Raw genomic sequence first — 24,351 nt, 5'->3', positions numbered from 1 at the left:
GAATTCCACCATCCAAGGTTGTAGTAGGAGAACGATTTATAAGAGAACAAATTGTCCTTACTTCTACACAAAATGCTTCTCCAATCCAGAATTTGACAACATACTTAGTTTCTTCATAGCTGTGTGATTCATCCTTTCTAAAACATCATTCTGCTGAAGAGTACCAGGAATAGCATTCTCATGCTTTATGCCAAACTTATTAAAATATTCCTTGAATGCTTTTTATCAATATTCTCTACCATTATCTGTTCTTAAATGCTTTACAAATTTGTTAGTCTCTCTTTCAACAACAACATGGATTATTTCAAATATTTCAAACACTTCAATTTTACTTTTCGTAGGGTAAGATCAAGCATTAGTTTATGAGTTATCTATAAATGTTAAAAAATATTATGCTCCTCCTAATGACTTAACATTAATAAGCCTAAACACATCTAAATGTATTAATTCTAACAATTTTTTCTTTATGTCATGACCACCTCTATGGAATGAAACTCTCCTTTGTCTACCATATATACAATGTTCACAAATATCAATATTATAGTATTTCAAACTCGACATCAAAGTTTTACCAACAAGTCTTTTTAAGCCCTTCTCGCTCATGTGACCCAAGTGCTAATGTTGCAGATCTGCTAAATTTCCTTCTTTTGTGACAACAACCAAATATAATTTTCTTATTATTTCCTTCAATTTATATAATGTTCCTATCTTGGGTCCTTTGGCCACAAGCAATGCTACTTTGCTAATTTTCGAGCCTCCTTTTCCATATCCTGTATAATAGCCTTCATCATCCAAAGGTCCCACAAATATCAAACTCATGCGCATTTCTAGTGCATGCTTGTCTAGTTTAAACAATATATCTTATCCATGCTTCAGCTTGCTCTAGACATCTCCCACTCCAACAATACTAGAAAAATTGTTGTTCCCTAAATGCACTCTACCATAATCATGAGGATTATATGCAACAAAACTATCTTTGCATGGGGTTACATGGTGAGATTTCCCAGAGTCAAGGATCTAATCAAAGATACTACTAGATGTGTATAGAGATGCATATTCTACTGAAATAGTAAATAACACATCACCATTTATGATTACAATAGTGGTCACACCTTCATTTTCGTTGGACGACTTGTGATTTATATTGGTTGGTTTTTGATCCTTTTTTCTTTCTTCCACACTCAACATTCTTTCTTCATGTGCCTTTCTTTACTACAATGAAATAAAATGAGAATGTCACTCGTTGATTTTGATCGACCTCTTGATCTAGAATGCCCTTGCTAGCTTTGATTAATTCTCATATGATGATCAACTAGAGTTATAACTCCTCCTCCCTATTTTTTCACAATTGACTTGCATCAGAACTCCTCATTCATTAAACCATTGTTGACATCATCAAACTTCTAGGTCCCTACATGCGTGGAAGTTATCATAGCTACAATGAAATTTTCCTAGTTGTTTGGCATAGAACACATTAATAAGATAGCTCTAATTTCGTCATCTAGAGTGATTTTAATAGAGGAAAGCTAAGTAGTAATAATATTGAATTCATTCAAGTTCTCAACAACTGAAACACCCTCCTTCATCTTGAGATTATAAAGATTCTTCACCAATAACACTTTGTTTGATTTCATGTTCTTCTCATATAGATCATGGACCTTCTTTCACAATCCTTTTGTTGTCTTTTCTCCGGACACATTGAAAAACACATTCTTTTCAAGTTATTGGAATATTGTTGTAATCGCCTTTCTATCTAGTTTAATCCATTCTTCATCCATCATGGATGAGAGTTTCTTTGTTGTACCCTCAATAAGAAAATACTAATATTTTAAAATGATTATATCCACCATCTGTGATTTCCATAGTGAAAAAATAGCCCTACTCAACTTCTCCATGTCAGTTAATGTTGTTGTCTCCATTCTCAATAAAATTCACACCCCAAAAATCAATACTTCTCTTCCAAGATATGGCTTTAATTGTTACAACTTTTTAAAATAAAGAATTAAAATCCATCTCCTTTAATAAAACAATTATATAGCAAACTATGACCCTCTTATTATTATTATTATTATTTGATAAAAATTCATAAATGATATATATAAATTTATAATAAATGGTGTTCAGATAATACAATTAATTACATGACTTCCATATCATATGTCAAATATAATATTATTCACCTTCGATTTAGCTACATCTATCACTTTATTTGATCTAGCTGTGATGGTATAATTGAATACACAATGTGGTGAGCAATATGAGTTATTACGCCATAGGATCGGTCTTGAGGATGAAAATTTCAACAGTGAGGTCTAGACGAAATCCAAACGACTGTATGGAAAATAATCTAGCACATTAACGCATCAATAGCACCAACAACGTCTACAACTAAAATAGATGAAGAGAAAGAAATTTGACTTTTGGTAGCAGATGTATGTTGTAGAAAATATTGTCTTGAACATATGGATAGGAAGGCCATTGCAGGTGCTAGAAGGGGTATGAGACAAATAAATAAAAATGTTATTAGAGAATTTGTCTTGAATTCACTCATGTCAAACACAGTCATGTCAAAGGGCCATGGCCTACCACTTATTGCTAGAAATGTAAAGGACATGAGATTTAATGGGAATATTATTTGTAAGAAAGCATGGTATAAGATACATAAAATTCCTCAAAGCACATTCTATAGCTACCAGCATTATTTCCAACATGGACAGATCAAAGCTATTCCTGGTAACACCAACACATGCTAATCACGAGCTCACACAGTGGCAGCCATAGAAATATTACACAAAATTGTAATGGATAATTCAAAATTTTCACCAAGCAAAACACGTCAAGTTGAAGAAGATGGAACATCTACCCCTTTAAGATTTCTTCCTTCGACTTACACACAAAATTCTTTGTTAAAAGAGATCAATGAGGCTCTTCAAAAACTCAATTACCCATCAATATCACAGCCAACAATGAGCAAGATCTGGAATACTAAGTTTCAAGATGTGGCATTTTCAAAGAACACCAACTTCAGTAAATGCAGTGACTGTATTGTGTTGAAAGCACAAATGAAGTCAGCAACTACAAAAGAGTTGGAAGAAAAGGCATGAGGTAGGTTGACAAAACATAACAAGATTGTTATGTGTGGGAGATATTGCTACTATGCCCATAGAATTATGTCAGAGCGGTTTCCAAAGGAGTATTTGAGCATTATCCATGATAAAATGGACAAAGCAATGACTTCAATCCCAAGGCTACATGTCAAATCAAAATCTATTGTAGGAACAAATTTAGGTTTGTCATTGACAGATATGCTTACACATGGGCATAAGGCGGGATATTTCGGTCATTTCTCCTTACCATTTGTCCATATGGGATCACAATTTACTATCACATCCCTTGAAAAGTGCTTAAGGAACCTTGAAGACCCAGAAATGGATATGTATGGTGATCTACTTTATGAAAGTCGAATTTCAAGAAACCCACTTACAAATGCATTACTTGACACCTTTATTTACTCAAAATGTCAAGGGTACAAGGATGATTTTATATCTCATGGATGTTAAAAAAGTCAAAATGCTGATTTTAAACCTCTTCCTCAACATTTGTTGTTGCAGTTGGACAATGCAACAAGTGATAATAAGAATCACTTTCTTTTCATGTTTGTATCACTTTTAACTGCACTTCGTGTCTTGATCACTATTGAGGTTGGGTTCTTGCCTATGGGGCACACCCATGAAGACATAGATGGAACCTATGGAAGAATGTCTTCCAACCTAAAAAGTAAAGATATTTATTCTTTACTTGAAATGATGGATACATATCGCATAATTGAAGAAAATCGAGTGTTTCCACCTATACTTATTGACAAGGTCTATGACTTCAAAATTTTCCGTAATGGATACATTAAGGAGGGAAAAAATGCACTAGTTGGAAATATTAATGTCCAATACTTCCAATTTCTTATACTCAATGATGTTCCAGTACTAAGGTACAAAGAATCAATTAGAGATATTGGGTGGTCAGAACCAGTTGAGTTATGGAATATAGATGATGAAGGTCGACCTATAATTCCCATAGGGAAGCCATATTTCCTAGCTTCTAGACATAATGATGTCTATTTAAAAGAACTAAAGGGATAACATCATACACAAAAATGTGGAAAGACATTATTGGGAATGAGGATTCATTAATTGTTACAGAGGAATGGAAAAATAAAGTATTATATTGGGAAAAAGTTCTTGATACATTAGATGGAATCTATAATGATCATAGAATAATAGATGGAAGTGATTCATCTTTTGAGGATTTCTGGCCCAAGACAAGGAACATTGTTGATGTTGATCGTAATGCACTTCAAGTAATCTCAAGTATTATGGATGGAGATTTTGATAATGCGATAGATGAACCAATATATGTTGGACCCAAATTCAACAAGCCAAAGCCAACATTCAATCCGATGATTGATGTTGAGAAAGAAAAGATGTTGCTAGTTAGATCAGGAAATGAGGATGCAGGAGAGATGATATGGATGGAAAAATCCATGTAAGATATCTCTGGGGATAATGAAAGTGAGAATCTTCATGTAAAGGTTGACTGGCGGAAGCCTATGTCAGGGAAATACAATGGAAAATTTTTAGAGCAATATTGGGTAACAAATCTTGATGACAAAGAACTTGGCTTTATTCCAATTAATACCATATTGTGGGCATGAATGCCAAAGAAAGAACATTGCAAGAAGACCAAGATAAACAAATATGGTGTAGAAGCCATTCTTGATCTACTTGAGCGAATATCTTAAGAGTAGGTTTATATGATTCATGAATGTAATTTTTTTGTGAAGGATCTATTAATATACATTCAGACACACTTTTCCATATTTGTTGTATATCAAATATTCTCTTCATATTCTTTTTGAAGGAGTTTTATATTATTTAATATTTCAATGTAATCATGTTTTATACAAATTACATGACAATGTCGTAAAATATTTAAGTTTTCAAAACTTTATTTCACCAAAATGACTTCTCACCATATGAAATATGCATAATCAAATTCAATAATGCACCTAAAAACATCTTCTAAACATAGTATATTAAAATAGTAGTGGAGTACTTAATTAGTATTCTATTTAATATAAACCATTTAAACACTTAATGAATAAATGCTAGACACTTAATATAATGTTTGAGGTGAGTTTTCCTTAATTTTCCTTATTATAATTGATATAAATCAAATTCGCTATTTTGTTGCACTCTAATTTATAAAAAAGTTATTTTAATCATTGAACAACACAACTAGAATTATAAAATATTTCCTCTTATAGATTTTGAGGTGGTGCCAACATTGTACTAGAATAATTATTTTGTACGCAACATAGGAAAAGTAGTTAGTGTCAATTTAAAATGGTCAATAATAGTAAGAAAATAAATATTAATATATTGTTAAATAACTTTATAGGTAAGAATTTTTTTACACAGTCTAGTATTCATGAGTCAAATTTTAATACATAAATATAAATGTTAATGATAATAGAAATAATGTAAGGAATCTAAGTTTTAGATGAATGTTAATATGTTCTTTTCAATATAATATGCTTAAACATTACAGGGATAAAAACTAAACACTTGTAATAAATATCTTAGTCATTTTTCTCTCTTTCTTGTTGTATTTGAAAATAATCAAATTGTACTACTTTGTTACTATTCTAATTCATGATTGATTTTGATGATTAAAATGATTAGTAATTGAGACGAGAGGCTCATTTTGTAGCTCAATATGGGGGGTGTGTAAGTTTGTTTGTCTGTCTATGCCCATTTAAAATAAAAGCTATGTTCTAAATAGAAAAATATTAAAAAAAAAGAATATTTTGTAAAGCAATTATAAGTAAAAAAAAAAATGTGTGAATTAGATGTTTAAATCTTATACTTTTCAAAGGAAACTATTTGAAGATTTATGCTAACTAATTTATGTCAATATCAACTTCAGATATATATATATATATATATATATATATATATATATATATATATATATATATATATTTTTTATATGGTTAAAATTTTTATTTGTTCGTATATATACTCTATTTAGCATTCAAAAATATAGTTTCAACAATTAAAAATAACACATTGTATCTTTCACTCTAAAAATGTTTGGACTTGAAGAAATTTGATCCCTACATCTGCACTTAAAGTGGATATATGATGATATATAGAACAAATTACTATGATCATTTGTCATTAAATAACTTTATACTTAATATATAGCTTGCATATTAATCTATTACTCATTAAGTAAGCCTAAACCAACTTCATTTTTTACATAAAAGTACAAATAATAAATAAAAATAAATTATATTCAACATTTAGTTTGATCCTAAAATGGTGCAAACTTCCTACAATAGTATGTAATGATGATGGTGATAGTGATGATTATCATCCATTAAGACCAAATATGGTATATAAGAAGGTAAAAAGATATTACTACAAGTTATTTCGAATTTTATTGTTATGCTAAAAAAGCATTAAAAGAAGTGTTTCAAGATCATCATAATTTTTTTTAGGTAAACAATCACGAAGGTTGGTGGTGTCACAAATATTTTGAAATTTAATTCCAATATTTTAAATTGTGCCAACATTGTCTTAGTAATAATCGTAACTTAACATATACATGATATTTACTATATCTGATTATAATTAAATCGGTTAATAATAGTTACATACACATCATTATTTTCATAAAATAACCTTAAAAAGCTTATCTTTTTAATATAAATCATAAAAAATGTTAAAATAGATAATGTAAAGAATCCAAGATTAAGATGTGAAATATTTTCTTTTTCAAGTTTATATAAATTTGTTTTATAAATTTTATCATGATAATTTTTACACAAAAAATGGTGACTATCTACATTAAAATTAGTGAACTAAGTGACTTTCTAATTCCTCATTTTGAAAAAACTTAATCTAGTTAAAGTTCTAAATAATGGTATATATTGGACACATTACTAAGATCATTTTTCATTAAATAGCTTTATACTTAATATATATCTTGCATCAATCAACTTCTTTATTAACATAAACGTACAAATAATAAATAATAAATAAATTATGCTACTACTCACATTTCCTAAATTTATTTTTCTCCTCAACTCTAAAATGGTGCAAACTTCCTACAATAGTATATAATTATCATGGTGATAATGATGATTATCATCCACTAAGACCAACTATGGTAAATAAGAAGATAAAAATATATTACTAAAAGTTATTTCGAATGTTATTGTTATGCTTAAAAAGCATTAAAAGAAGTGTTTCAAGATCATCGTAATTTTGTTTAGTTAAACAATCAAGAAGGTTGGTAGCATCACAAATATTTTGAAATTTAATTCCAATAGAGTATAAACTAGATCATCTATGAGAGTTTTTTAATCTTCAACCATATTACTAGTGTTGCAAAGTGGATAGACTTTTAAATTGTGCCAACACTTTCTTAGTAATAATCCTAACTTCACACATACATGATATTTACTATATCAAGTTATTATTAAATGGGTTAATAATAGTAACATACACATCATTATTTTCATAAAATAACCTTAACAAGCTTATCTTTTACTATAAACCATAAAAAATATTAAAATAGATAATGTAAGAATCCAAGATTAAAATGTGAAAGATTTGTTTTAGCATGTTTATATAAATTTGTTTTATAAAGTTTATCATGATAATTCTTACACAAAAAAGGTGAATATCTACATTAAAATTAGTGAACTAAGTGACTTTCTAATTCCTCATTTTGAAAAAACTTAATCTAGTTAAAGTTCTAAATTCTAGATCCACTAAATACTTCCATATTTAATGAAATATGTGTTTCTAGAGCAAAATATCATCCCTGATGTTTTCTTCTAGCCCTTAAAATAGGTTGAGATATGCTTCACACATGAAATTTCCATCTTCCCAAGTTACGTCTTCTGAGCTAAAGTTCCTCCATTGCACTTTAACCTGGGTGACAGCTTGATTTCGTAGCATGATTTTTCTCCAATCGAGAATACACAGAGATTCGACTAAGAAATCTTTGTCCAGTTCAACCTACATTCATAATCATCAAAGTTGTCATTACTTATTCATTATTATATAAGAAGCATATAAATATTCATTTCACACTTTATTATAGGTGCCATTAATTGTTGTTTATGTACCTAACAAGGGTCATCAACATGCATCATAACCCAATAGGGGTTAGCAACCCGCACTTAATAAAAGTTAGCAGTATCATTGTAAGCTTATGTTCATTCTAATCAACTATTTAACGACAATTCATTTGTGTCTATTTAATTCATTTTGAAGTTCTGCAAGGTACTTATCTAGGGTGCCATTAACTGGTGGCATGCTACACTTTCCATTGTAGCACATCACATGACAATAGACATATATAATTATTGTGCCACTATGCTACCATCATTCTCTTTACCAGAACTTTAAAGGTTTCTTAAAATTATATACCACATTTCCTTAGTTACCTTACTTAACTCCCTACCTGTTTTTAATAACATTTTTTTCACATATATCCACCATCAATCCTTCAACTCACATTAGGAAAACATACTCCTCAGAGTATTTAATATATACATTTATTGTTATCTGTATCTAGTCATGCATATATACATATTTTCATATGCTGTCCTTTTCCATCTTATGCTATTTTCCATACCTTTATAGAAAATGGATCAGACCAACAATGACTAGGTTAAAAATTTTATGACTATATCATTTTATATATATGTATATATTTCTACTATATTGCTCATGGAATCTAGCTTGCATCTATTCCTATTAATCTTATTGTACTAACTGAGATCAAATCTTTAGATATTGGGGTTACTATTAACAATTATATCAATCAATCAAAATTCACTTGTCATCTTGATTTTGATCACACTTTACCTTCCTAATCACGAGGCGATTATAAAATAAACCAATTAGCAAATCATTCCATGAATAAGTATTATGAATTTATAACAACAATCTTCAGTACCATACCATATGTCTATAGGTATAGGAAATTCAAAATCTATTTAGATTCCCTTTCAATATTTGGGACCATTGCATTTCCTTCCTAGTAGATCTCCATATTCTTGAAAATGACTCTAATCTTGATCACTTTATACTTACTAAATTTGGTGTGAATCTCATATATTTCTAACTATCAACGAAATTGTTTCAAAGTGCTTCTATGTTTATTTAGTGCCTTAAAGTAACTCAGATACTATTATCATGTCACTTTCAACTTAAAATCTCAAATATGTTTCTCACTTCACTATTCCGAGACTAATCTCCTTTCCATCACAAGTTATTATGATAGTTTATCATGACTTACTTCATTTTGCCCGCTTTTAAACAAGAAACGATTCTCAATTGCTTGACTTTTGCAAACCTCCATACTAATGATTTGTGCCATTTATTCCACTATTGTAACTAGTTTTTCTGTGGCTCCCTTCATGAAGAGACTTTTCAGTAACAATGTTTATTACTTCTCTTACTAGTTCTGTTTTCATCAGTCATGAAATTCAACTTACTTGTACTAGTTGATTGTTACTATATTGGACTTATTTATACCTGAATTACACTATTCACATATAGGTTTTAATCTTTAATTGTCATCATTGTGGATTTTTACCATATCATTTTCTAATTCTTAATTTGGTGCGAAGGATTCTCACCATTCCTACTAATCAACCAAGATAACTCCAATTAACTCATATTTATACATTTTTTTTTTGCAATCATTAGTGTTCTATATTCCCATTCAACTTTGAAAATAGTTATCAGGAAGTATATCCATACGACTTTTTGGGTATACCAATACACCATATATTTGGCTTTACGTACTACAGGGTTCTCAATCCCCTTTCTTCTTTTTTCTAATTCTATATATACTTTATTATGTGTATATTCGTTTTTTTTACTGCACACATACAATGCACTTATTATTGTGAGTATTTCACCATGTTGCTATAGCTTGCTATAGCCCCTTTCCGTTTCCCTTTTTGGCTTGCTTCCATACACTGGTAAGATTACTCCTCTCTTAGGATTAAGAATTTTACTTTTACTACCAAATATTTATTTCATTCACTCTCTCAGCCAGGTTTGTGGTCAACATCGAGTATATGTGCAAGGAGGTAGTTTATATCAATCAAGTGATTACTTTCCAATTGTATATAGTGTAACAATTAAGTATTACTTACTTTGCCACCAGTATTATCATCTACTCATTTTATAATTGTATCCTTCGTCAACAATCTATACTAGATGTTTAATTTAAGACATCTTTATAATTATTGATCTTATAATTGATGTACCAAAATATATTTTTTTGTGGAAATTAACAAAAGGGTCTTACAACTAGAAAAAAGTAATCATCATGCAGATAATACTAAACTTTTCAAGATGATTTCATGTGCAACACCCCACCTAATTTCTTAAACATACCTATTGGATATTTTATAATTTTTTAACAATATACAATGTTACTTTACTTCATTCACACATGTATATGTCTCACCATTTGTTTACACATATACTTCATCATCATTACAGATAATAAACTTCTTTCTCTACTTACTACCCAGCAATGGTTGAATGTGATTTACTAATTAACATGTATTATTAAATAAATCTTCTAAACAATTGTTTGTTTGCCCTAGACACCCAACATATATATATTTTTTTTGTAGGTAATGATACTCCTAATATTTATAACTTAATTTACAAAGTGAAATTTATTTTAATTTTCATGCAAATGTTCTTTCATTTTTCTTTTCCTCAACTCTTTAACATAGAAATTTATTTGTTTCTTCATCTGGTAAGTTATTTTAGATATAAATGGATACCACTTGTAATATAAAAAAAATTAGTTTTATATTATACTGGACAATGTTCTCGCATTAATTTTCATTGGTCTTAACGTAAATTAGCTTGTATGGCATACATTAACACAAAAATGCCATACTTACATGTATAATTTCTTCCCCCTTTACCAATTATGCAAAGGTATTAAATTCTTACGTCTATTATTGTTGTTCCATATAGTACGCACATGGAATTTGACTATTATGCATTTATTATGATAATTATGGTTTACCTTTGTTATATTTCTGATGTTTGATAATAATATCGTGAATGTAGGATTGATATGGAACTATAAAGTGCCTTGTTAAAGTTCTATGGTCTACACTTAATATTATTAATTAACTCTGATACAACTAACTATGTGGACCCGTCGGAAATTTCTAGATGTTTGAGTTGTATAGCTTGATGACATTAAACTTAATACGCTACGAAGAAATAACATTCCAACATCCGTTTCTTAGAATATCATCTGCACACTCTACAGCAAGTAGAGGAGCGGTCTCAAAGCAAACAGTTGAATTTGTAGCTAAACTCTTCAATAATTTAAATAAAAAATCCAACATATATACGAATTCTATTATTATTTTACAGAAATAAACGAAAGCATATAATCAAAAATCAATACTGGTCAAGAGTAGTAGTATGATGCGGCACTCTTCTCCAAAAGGTTGAAGTGATACCCGCTGCAATCTCCTCCTTTTAATATTTGAAATTCTGCACATTTGGTATATCTAAGCTTTTGATCTCTTCGGCTTGAAAACCCTACCTAGCAGCTGTCGTTGTCAGTTGGGTTCCTCGTGTTGATTTTTTCCGCTTGTTTCTACTGTTATTTGATTTACAGGCTACAATTTTGTCCGGTCTAATTTTTGTGATATTTCTTTTATATGGTTTTTAAATTATAGAAATGAATTCCATACTTCCAAGAATTTCTGAAATATTCAAAATTCTGAAATTTGAATGTTTTATTATGAATTCCCAAAAAAATTACAAAATTCTATAACCTTTTTAAACTTATTAACTTATATTAATAAGTCAGTCATATAATTCTTTACCCTACTCATGGGATAGGACACTTGCATCTTCTTCTTTGGCAGCGTTTTTGGATCTAGGTGATAAATGTTGAGACAGAATGAATAGACGTTGGAATAATACTCTTAGATTTAATAACTTCCAAACACTTGAAAATTTAAAAAAAAATGAGTGGAGTGTTTCAATAGTTTTTTATAATGAAAATAGATTCGAATAATATATTTAAAATTAAACTTAATAATTGTAATTCAAATTTCTAGAAATAAAAATTTTAACTAAATTTTATGAAAAAAAAATTATATTTTCTAAACAAAATTATAGCCTCCTTAAACTAGTCTACTGCTTACACGTTAAAGCGGGCTGCTATGCACCTCAAAGGATTTCGTCTATCCAGAATGGCAAAGAGACAGGTGTAAATAATTGTGTCGAGCGCCGCTTGACTTGTACTTAATCCAAAAGCAATCCCCAATATATGACCCCAGTGATAAGCCCATTGTTGTACCAACAGATATATTCCGAGTCAAAATCCACAATATATGACCCCACGTTGTAGAAGATAACGAATAAAATTGTGTTAAGCGAAAAAAGGTAATGCAACACATATCAATTTTAAACAAAATGTAACTTCTTTTTATAAATGGGTGATGTAAGTAAATAAATTAGGGTGAACATTTCAAATTATTTTCATAAATTTTAAAATTTTAATAATATGTTCTTAATAGTTATATTTGAAAAAATAAAATTGTTTTATTTTATAGTCTCATTCTTTTTATAAAATGTTAAAAAATATTTATTTAAGTTTAAATTTTAATAAAAATATATATGTACAAAATAAAAATAAAAAAAATATAGTATCTATAAAAATTAAATAGATATTATTATATAAATTAGAATAGATATTATTATAGGTTGATATAGATTTTGAGAAAACACGGGAAAAAATATGATATAAAGCATTAGCCATTAAAAACTCGTTAGGAAAGAAAAAAATTACTTTGTCAAAATTAATTAAAATTAATTTTTTTAACTTGATACTAAAAAGAGCAATAGAAAAAGAAAATTAATATTTAAAAACTAAGGAAAAATTAAACAAGAAATAAAAGAATTAATTTCAATATTAAAAAATTATATAATTAATGTAATTTCCTAGTCTAGAAAAAATAAAATAAAATTATTTTAAAATAATATTATATATATAAATAAAATATAAAACATATATATACTTTATCAGTTGTTGTATCTACAGTCATCTTAAAAACAACATTAGTGGTCTCAAAACTATAAAAATCCAAAAATATAAAACAAACCATAATATCCATTATGTACATAAGGCGAGACATAAAATATATATCTTATCAAGGGAAGGAAAATGTCTCCATATCCAATGTATCGCTGCCGAGTCTTAACTCTATATACATCCCATCCATAGTATCCATTAGTCCTATCTCTGAAAACTTATCATCATTCTGGTTGTATTCCTTACGACATGTTGAATCAAATAGCCACTATGAGAGCCCCATAAAGACCCAATACGATTGGGCCATCCCTTTAGATGAAGTTGTGTGATACTGCTTTTCCCCAAAATATGTTCAATGATAGCCACTGAGTAACCAAATATGTGAGTGTTGGGGATTTCCATAAATGTAGCAAAATATAGTAATCCCCATATAGCAATAATCTCACCCTTCATGTTTGTACCCCGGCTAGCATGCCAATGTACCCAGTACTCCTGCTCCACTAATATCCTGAGCCAAAAACCACAACCAAAAACATCCCTTTGTGTTGCCCCATCAATGAAATCAGATAGATATATATCCCGAGGACTAGGCAGCTTTATATCACTGACCATGCTATCCTTTTTATGATTCTTAAAAGAATGATACCATTCAAGGATATGACTCACGACCCGTGAGGAATGTTCTCTAAAATTCTCAAATATAATCCTCTTGCGCCACCTCCATATTTTGGAAAAATATATTAATGGAATGGTCCTCCATATACTATTTTGTTTTCTACACCAACCCAAACAGTCTAAGATATCTCGGAAGGCTTTTAGTGGGAAATCAATATACTGCGCAATATGGCACCAAATCTTCATAGAGACCGGACAAGTGGGGAATATATGAACATTATTTTCCACCATTAACTTGCATAAGACACATATATCTAGCCCTTGCCAATTTCTCTTTTGTAGATTTTCCCAAGTTCAGTTCTTGTTTTTCCATACAAATGCAATGATTTTAATTGGGATTTTCAATTTCCAAAATTTGTAAAATTCACATGCCTCATTTCTCTGCAATCCTTGAAGACATAGGTTGTTGTATATATCTACCACAATAACAGAGTCAGACTTCTTATTATCCCGCAAGGTACTCCTGTCACCTCCAATCTCCCTTCTGATGCCCACTGATCGAACTCATATCCGATCTGATCCCACTCTCTAGCCAACATGTTATCCAAGCCCATCTCATCTGCCATGTGCCATTTGGGGTATTGACCATTCCATGCAGAGATGACCTAATTCCAATAGAATATAACCATATTATGAAAGCACTATATAAGTGCCTCTGAGATAGGGAGATCATTATTAAGACCCAGTATGTAATCTTGTCCAATCAGAGTTCGGTGACTCGAAACAAATGCCCAATAAATGTTCTATAGGAAACATTGACTGAATTTCTTGAAGTTACGCCAAATAGACGACCCTAAAGGAGTCCCAATGAGATCTTGACGCACCCAAACAACGAAATCTTGATCCTTTAAATACTTATCTTTTATATTATTTCTCCATATGCCTCTACCGAAAATGACCTGCCATAAAGCCTTTTGTAACTGTACCCCCAATAACGTCTCAAATCCACGATACCCGACCCCCCCATCCACTTTGGAGTGGTGATTGTGGAAAGTTTTGTAAAATGGTACTTTTCCTTGGTAATACCTCGTGTCCAGATATAGTGTGCCATGATACTATTCAGCTTCTTTATGATGGCAACTAGAATATAATATAAGTGTGCCCAGTACACACTTAGTTATGTAATCACAGATTGAGCAAAAGTAATGAGGCCCCCTAGTGAGAGGCATCTATTCTCCGAACACGAAATCCTTTTATCATCCCAATCCACTAGCCACATCAATCTATAAGTCTATATTTGTTGGGCTTTATGTTATATCCAAACTATTTCAATCCTCCCTCCAAATAATCAGTGTCGATAGCAAATACGTCCTTAATGAACTAAATATCCTCCTGTGCACAGTTACCATATAGTATGATTGATTTCTGTAGTTCATAAGGAGCACCGAAGCATTTCTGAATCTGTAAAAAATATATGATAATTCCCTCCACGTGATCCTATTAATCGTGCCCATAATCAATACATGATCCATGAAAAAGATGTGGGATATCTTAATATTGTGGCCCATATCCAGTGGAGAAAAATTACCAGTCTCCACAACATGCTTAATATGAACACTTAGACCATCCATGGCCAATATGAAAAGTAAGGGAGATAGGGAGCAGCCCTATCTGAGCCCACGACCCACCGCGAAGAATTTGGTGGGAAGTCCATTGATTAAAGCTACAAATCGCACATTAGTAATACAAGCCATAATCCACTACGTATTTCTAGCCTACAAACCGATTTTGTTTAAAACCATTCTCAAGTATCCCCAGTCAAGACAATCATATGCATTTTGCAGATCAACCTCCATGACAACAATATTTAGTTTTCTAATATGTATGGTATGTAAGAATTCTTGTGGAATGGCGACAACATCCTGGATTTTTCTATTTTGTAGAAAACCAAATTTGTCAAGTGATATGAATTTGGAAATAATAAGCTTCATCTTACCAACAATAATCTTTGATATACTCTTCTAAATAACATTACACAGAGAAATTGGTCTAAAATCTGAAAATGTCCCAGTGGAAGACCCCTTTGGGATGAGAGAAATGTAAGTCGAATTTATATGTGGATGTATATACCCTCGAATTCTTGACTCCTCCACCATGGCCAATATATCCCCCTATAATAAGTCGAAAAAATATGTAAATAATTCAATAGTCCATCCATCAGGACCCAGACATTTTTCCTTCTTGAAAGATTTAAGGATCCCCAAATTTCCTCCCCAAAAACTTCTTTGAATAGTTCCTCATTTGCGTCGACATCAAACATATTTGGGTATCCATCCACCCCCCATATTTGTTACTCCACATTTTCCACCACCCTCCTCCTACAATCTGATTCCAAATGCAGGATAGCCACCCGAGAAATCTCTTCATGTGTGATACATTTGTTTCCACATGAATCCTTAATATCCCATATGTTTTTAATGTTCCTTCTATGGTTGGCAAACCTATGATGGAATTTGGTGTTCCTATCCCCTTCTTGGATCCAAATAGCCTTGCTTTTTAGCCTCCGAGAAGCCTCCTGAAGCTTCAAAATATGATTTCTCTTCCAATATTTGAATATCCATCATTATGGACGTCGAGGGATTTGGGAGAATGAGAAGTTGTTGTAGATTATCCAAAGCCACCGAAATCTCATTCAACTTCATCTTCATTTGAGCCTTCTTCTATCTATCCCATTTCTTGGCCATTATCATTAATTCCCTAAGCTTGTTTACAATATTTGACATAGGGGAAAACCCCTGTGCCTGTGTCTTTCGTCAACACTTCCACACAAGAGCATCGAAGTCCGGGTCCTGTAACCAAATTCGATTAAATTTGTATGGAATACCAAAATGGAGATCCCCCCATCACCACAAAAGAAATATGGGTCTATGATCCGATATAAAGTTACTTATGATACCGGACTATATAGACCCAAGTCTGTCCACCAGATCTTCATGAATAAGGAACCTATCCAGTTGTTTAGCCACATAATCATTACCCGCTCGCCCATTATCCCATGTAGGGCCAATCTTGGGTGGAAAAATATCAAGATAGTTGTGGTCCATGAAAATATCTTTAAACTGATCAGCCATAGCATTAGTTTTTTGGAGCCCCGCTATATATTGTCAGCCCTAATCGTGCAATTTATATTACCCGCCACTGTAGGTCTAAAATAATAGATGTAGCCAAACCATCCCAGAAAATGATACGATCATTGTACGACGCATATATGTTGAGAATATGACTGTGCTCTGTGAAGCCCATAATACAACCAACAAGTAGAATGCCCAAAAAACATGAGAAAGCCCATATGTGAAACCACCTCGGGTCCAATAAGGCTGCCAATCCACCCAAATCACTAGTTGAATCTCTAGAAACGATGTACCTGTCCAGGAACATTTTCCTAAAGTAAAAAATCACTTTTCATGTAGAGTGCATAGTCTCCTAAATAAGAATAATATATGGGCTAGAAGAGAGGAATAATTCTTTGAGAGCCAAAAATTTCGAAGTGGCCCCCAGTCCTCGAATATTCATTGATAAAATGAAGTTCGTGGAAGACCGGAGGAGGATGCATTTGCTCTAGGGGCCCAAATGGGAAAGGATAAACCAATGGGAACATCTACCAAGAGATTTGATTTAGAAGGAAAAAAAGGGATAGCCTTAGCACGACCATTAAAATGGCGACTGTCCTAAATCTTTTTGCGGTGTACAATGATATTACCAATAGAAGTAGAACTGATAAGTGGAGTTTTGCCACTAGGGGGTTTGTGTATTGTAAGAGAGTGAAGGTCTAAGGTCTTACGTTGTAGCAAAAATTCCAGGTCACTATCCACCGAGTTGGTAGGGGATGTTATATGGGAACATGGAAAAATGGGTTAGGTCCTGGTATCCGGAGAAGTATGCAGTATCGTTTGTGTAGAATTTTTAGGAATATACATGACATGTGATGGAGAAATATCACCATGTGACATCAAGAGGGGGGGCATCACCCCAGATATAGATGGGCCCATACTAGAAAAAGGAATATTTTGGTCCGACATGGGCAATGAGTCATCAGACAATGCAGTCCCAGTACCCTTAGAGGTAGGAAATGAGGGAACCTCGATAGGCACGGGATTAATGCATTTTGGTGACAAAAAGCTAGATTGAGTACAAAGGAGAGAGAAAGGTGGTGTACTTTATATATGACAGATATCACCCAAATAATCACCAAGATCCAGGCCAACAACAGACTTAGAAATCCCGCCACCTTTGGAAACCATATGCCCATGATATTTGTGTTAATACACCGAGCACCAACCACCTGAACGATGCAAACATTGTGCCATTATATGAACCGTATGGTGACAAATGAGACATCTGAATGGAATACCCAAGAAATCTAATCTTTGATACAAATGAGTATCCTCCCAGTAGATTTCAATATGGTCAAGGAAGCCCTCGCTATAATCTTTCTCAATCAAAATCCAAACAATACGCTTGTCCCAGGCACACAGACATTAAGGATCAATGTAAAACAAAATTCCAATGGCATTACCAATGTCCATGAAGACCTTCAGCATCCAAAATTCAATAGGCAAGACAAGTAATTTAACCCAAATCAACATATTTTTGGGTGTATCCTTAAATGGGTTGAAGCCAATGTACCATGCATGGAGTGAAAATAATCCCAACCATGAATCCATGGAGTCCACTTGATCTTCTGTAAGTTCTCCTAACACAGAAATTGGAAACTGTACCAATTGCTCATGAGCCACACCATTGACGACATGTAACCTAATAAAGACTTCCACTTAGATTCCACGCATTTCCACATCTCACCTTCCCTCATTGCAGCAAAGTGCCATCTACTCACTAATGCCCGCTTCTGTAAACTGCAAACCCGATCCTATAGTACGTCGTGGCCAAAACTGAGAATAGGAATTGGTGAACATATTTTGATAGAATGTCCATTCCAAGAATGATGATTTCGATAGCCTTGTGGACCATGAAGTGGATTGTACTGTGCACGTACACCACCTGGCACACCTCCAAAGATATCTACCTGGCATCTAGCTCCATTGTCATCCGAGCCATCCCGAAGCGCCGATCCATATGGATTTTTGTGTAGTGACTCCGCTTCCAGCGTGGCACGAATAAATGCCTCATGTGTTGATGTATTTGACACAAACGGGTCCATGTGATCCATCATGGGAACACATTGGAAAATAAATGAAAAGACTGAGACTTAATGGAAATTAAATATTTTAAGCACAAAAATCATCAGGAAATCTACCAGGAATCATACCACCATGACGTTGGGATCCACACATGAAATGGAAACCAATGACCAAAACATATCACATGCCCCCCACATAACATCAAAGTATAATTTTGTCAGCAGTTATCAACCTGTTGTGTTGTACAACAATGCCCCATTTCATAATTTTTTTTCTTTAAAAATCATAATATGAAATGGGTCCCTTTTAAACATAGATGTGTGAATAAATTGGTATTAACACATTATTAGAAAAAACCCTCATCAATAGGTCCGACTGAAATATGATATCCCTTTTAAACAATGATAAAATAGGTCTTTTAAACAAATCACAAAGCTTTTTATTATTACGATAAAGCGATCGCAAGATCGCATATCACAATAATAAGAGGAACATCAATAAAGGCCCATTGAATTACTCAGATCCGAAAAGGGAAATCGCTATCGGATATCAGGAAAAGGCAAAGCGCAACATATATAAGGCACCCCCCATTCCTCTGATGCGATAAAAGGCATCACTATCAGCAATCGGCTATGGCAATCAATTCATTAACCATGACACCTTCAAATCTTCCGATGCGATAAGGCGTATCGCTATCAGCAATCGGTGATTTCACAATAGCTTAAGTAAAGTGACCCGAGCCCTATCCCGATTGTGATGCATTAAATCAAGGCGTGTGTTTCTAAGCATATTAAAGATTGGCTGCATTATATCACCTTTGGTGATTGAACGATATTTTGGACTATTATTAAAACCCTCCCTTTCACGTCGCCAATCATCAAATGCGATTAGCCGCCAAAAATCTAAGCCACACTTAAATCAATTATTCACCATATAGATGTTATGATGGATATTTAAAAGCTCCCTTATCATGATTAACAGGTGAAGTGGCCAATTAATGAAGCAGTTATGCCGAGATTTTCCACTTAGATTCTATCTGCGGTAATTTCACTATGATCTTTGTTTACTCGCTAATAGATATAACTCTTTCATATTGGCTCATGTTATCTATTTCTTTGTATCACGCTGGTTTCCTTCGTTGTGCATAATTCCGTCAAAGTATCAATTTTTAAGAAAATGGGAAAGAAATCTAAGAGATCCGCTACGGTAGCAGCCCCTGCAGTAATAGTCCAGCCCACCACTGACCCATGACCTAACAAAAAGGGCCTAAATTCAGACACTACATGTCTCGGCCTTGGAAATACAAGTTGGCAAAGCATTTATAACTTAATTGAGGCAGAAGAACCAGAGGAAGTGTCGGAAGAAGCTACTGCAGGCTCAAATAATAAATTAGATGCCTCCCTGAAAGATTTGGCCGACTCATTTTTGCACAGGATAGCAGCTCGGGAGAAAATTCTTCCTTATATTGATGTGGTCAGATGGGTGGTCGAACAAATTCCTGTTTCTAATAAGACGTTTTTCACAGTTGATGTAAGAGTTTTCGGTTCATTTTAGCCTAACAACTTGAGGAAAATGTATCATTTGCCTGAACCTGAAAAGAAATACAACAAAGCCTTTCTGGAGAAATTTGTAGAGGAGAATGAGACAGAATCAGCCCCGATTAGACAATGGAGACAGAATCCCGCAAAGCACAAACATGAATCATCGGGTAAGTACTTCGTGGATTCCTTAGCATCTCCTTACTATTACGCTGGGGCAGTGATGTGTAGGATATGGGGAATGCATGATTCAACAAAATTTACTATCGAAATGGTTCCTTTAATGGAAGCGGCTGTTAGCAGTTATGTCATGGATTGGGTGAATATATTGTCTGATAAATTAGCCTCTGCAATTCTTGATTTTAGATTCAATTCATGCAATACCACCAGGACTATTCCCCCCTTATATTACAATTCTTATGTTATGGATATGCTTTTCTTTAATTCCAAATACCCGATACTTTGGTGGAGGTGGATGCCACATGACACTAAGCTAATCCACATCTATCATCAGATGTTATGGAAGGCACATTATAAAGACCACTTGTATCAAATCTGTAATGGTTTCATGTTGCCTATCTATTATGCCATTTTTGATAAGCCTGCCCCAAGGATTTTCGAGGAGGCAGAAGTTGACTTAACTACTGTGGGAAATTGGTTTGGGGAAGATAAATTCACATATGTAAGGGTGTTTGGTAGTGCCACAAGACCCCATGTCCTCCCATTATATGTACCTAATAAACTGTTTGCACGAGAATTATCTTACCAAATAACAACCGCTGCAACGTCCAAAACTCTTAGGACTTCCAAAAATCAGCTATGGCCCATATTCCCTTTGAGATGTTGTGTTTATACCATACTTGATTGGAAACATGCTCAGAAGGAGAAAGGAAAAATAAATATGCTCAATCTTGCGACCATTCCTAATAGGCAATGCGATCCCCGGAAGGTTGCCTATAATGTGCTTGAACAAGCCAAACTTACTAAGTTTGACCATGAGAAAGATGAATTTGATGATCTATTTTCTTCATCAGAATCATTGTCTCAGGTTAAAACATCGGCCAAGATGAAATATAATGATGAAGGATTGGTAGAATTCAATAGGCTCAAAGAACAGTGGTTGCAAACTTTGCCTATAGACTTGTTGGCTACTACACCAACAACTAAGTCAAGCGAGCCTGAACAGAAGAGTATTGACGAGCCTCCTGCTATAGAGAAAATTCCCGAAAATGGAAAAGAGTCAGAAAAAGGAAAAGATAAGGAAACAGAGTGGGAGAAAGAAAAGAAGCAGGAAAGTGAAGTTATTGATTTAGAGACTCAAATTGACCCCAAACTCCTCCAAGAGTGGCAACAATTTGACTCTATTATAAACAATCTCGAGATTTCACAAGGATTCGACACACCCCAAGTGATAGTCAGTCAAGAAATTACCATGACTACGGTTCTAATTGAAGGAACCATTGGCTTACCCAGTAGCAAAGATGCGGAAATAATTCCCAAAGATCAATCTAATCAGATTGTTTTACAGATAGAAGACATACCACCATTAGATGTCTTTTACAGTCCTAAACACAGGGTTGTGGTGAAAAGACAGAGGAAAAGGAGAAGACTTGATCAATCTTCCCTTTTGCCAGATCAAACAAAGATGGCTAATGTGGTGTGGAAGGAGGAATTGAACCCTTCCGATGACCTTACGAAACTCTCCTAGTATGCCGGAGCATATTCGGCAGCCACCATGGATAAAGCCTCGGAAGTAAGTAGTCTCCTTAAGGAAAAAGATCAAATGATTGGTTCATTGCAGTCGCAAATGTCTGAAGCACAGTAGTAAATAGAACAATTGGAACAACAACTATCAACACAGCGGTAGACAAACAACCAATTAAATGAGCAATTGCTCAAAGAGAAACAGAGGATAGATTTGAGTGCAGTGCAGAAACAGAAGAAATTGTCCGAAGCATTGGCCAAATTAAAGGCGATGAATGAACAAATGAGCAAGACTAAAGATGAGCAAATCACTCAACTGTCACAAGAAGTAGAAAAGTTCAGGAGCCTTCCTCAAGTAGCAGAGTTCAGAATAGAAGCTCTACAAATCAATAAGGCATTGATTACACAGCTAAAACTACTATGTCATAACATTTCTCTGGCTGAACCTCTTTGTGAGATTACTACATCAGTAGTTGATAAATCAATTGAAGCTAGACAGGATTTAGAATAGGCCGATGAAACCTTAACTAGTTTTATTGCTTGGCAAGACTCCCTTGAAGGACAGGCTTCGGATCTGCCCAAAATTCTAGAGTCACACAAAGACATCGTGTTCCTAGAATGGCAGACGCAACTAATGAAGGCAGAAAGAGAAACCTCAAGATGTCGGTTATCTACTAGCAATTTAATTGAATTTGGCAATGACACTCTTTATCTGTCTAACATGATTTCACAGTGTAATCCAGGTAAATTGACATCGGCCAAATCCTTACAACAAACATGCCATCAGGAATTGGAAAGGAAAGGAAGACTAATCGCTGGCATCCAAAGTTTAACTTGGGATACATTTTGTTTTTACTTAATCAAGCCATACAGTCAGAGGGCTGCACTCAAATGTTTAACTGATGCCATCAGTTGCATGATCCCCGAGATCCAAGATGCCACATATTCAGCTCAACTTAATTCTCGTCTAAGTCACCCTCCAGAGTTGCAACCGATGCTAGATCTATGCTAACTCAAGACGAAGGGAGATCACCTGAAACAATGAATCATGTTGCCGACTGAGAGCAAGCCGATTTTGAGGAGATATTCATAATATAGTTGTACCAATTAAATAGCACTTTTAATTTGTAATTAGTTAGCTTAATTAATATTTATAGGCCCTTTCATGCATTTGGAAAGGGTCCTCAATTTTTGTATAAACTCAAATCAGGAAGTCACACTATTGTGCTTCTGATCTATTTTTTATAAAGACTGGGCCAGTATTTTGAATTTTGAAGAAGAAAGCTTTGATGATATGTGCACTATTGCCTTTTGTCGAAGTGTTTCTAAGTTGGAAAAAGGAATTTGAATGCGATTGATATTGGGAGTGATTCAAATAACATATGGTACTATTATCTATGCTCTTGTGTCATTTTTATGTGAATCGACATTCGTTTAAATTTTGCTATCATTGAATATATGTATGTGTTTTAACAGAAATCCTTGTACTTTTCGCTATTGAATGTCTAAGGATTGTTATTCTTTCAATCATATCTATGTCTATGATATATATGAGGAATAATGTAATAATGTTTGCTTCATTGCTTTGTTCAATTATTTGGGCTTGGTAATTATCATATCAATAAACATCTTTGCTTACCAACAAGAGTCATCTGTATGCCTCTTTGTGAATGAAGACCATCCAAAGTTACGCTAAAAGTAGAAATTTCCTGGGATAGGAAAGTTGTTTATAATTTTAATTTTATATTAAATCATTCATCCATTATCATTAGATATCAGAGAATCAATCATTTATCCATCCTATTTACCAATCATTTGGAAAGTGGTCCCATTATATCCAGTCGGAGCCACCACACCAAACGGAAAAGGAGCTTCCTTTAAGGTCCGGACTGGGTGGTTATCCCCGATGTTGATGCAGCAATTTTCGAGGCATCAAAATTTTTGGCGCTAGAAGGAGGGCATGAACTGTGAATGGCGAGCAAACCCAAACCTATAACCCATTCTGAGAGTAAATCTCCCTCCACCTCACCTCGTACCTCCCGTTTGCATGTTGAAACTCCAGTATTCAAGCGAGAAGAAGAGGAATCAACTACCACTGCTCAAACCCACCATACTTCATAACG

The sequence above is a fragment of the Pinus tabuliformis genome, chromosome 4_1, assembly GCF_031772625.1.
Source record: "Pinus tabuliformis cultivar Carrire ecotype Pingquan chromosome 4_1, CPIR1, whole genome shotgun sequence".
Classification (NCBI taxonomy): domain Eukaryota; kingdom Viridiplantae; phylum Streptophyta; class Pinopsida; order Pinales; family Pinaceae; genus Pinus; species Pinus tabuliformis.
This window is presented reverse-complemented; position numbering follows the sequence as displayed.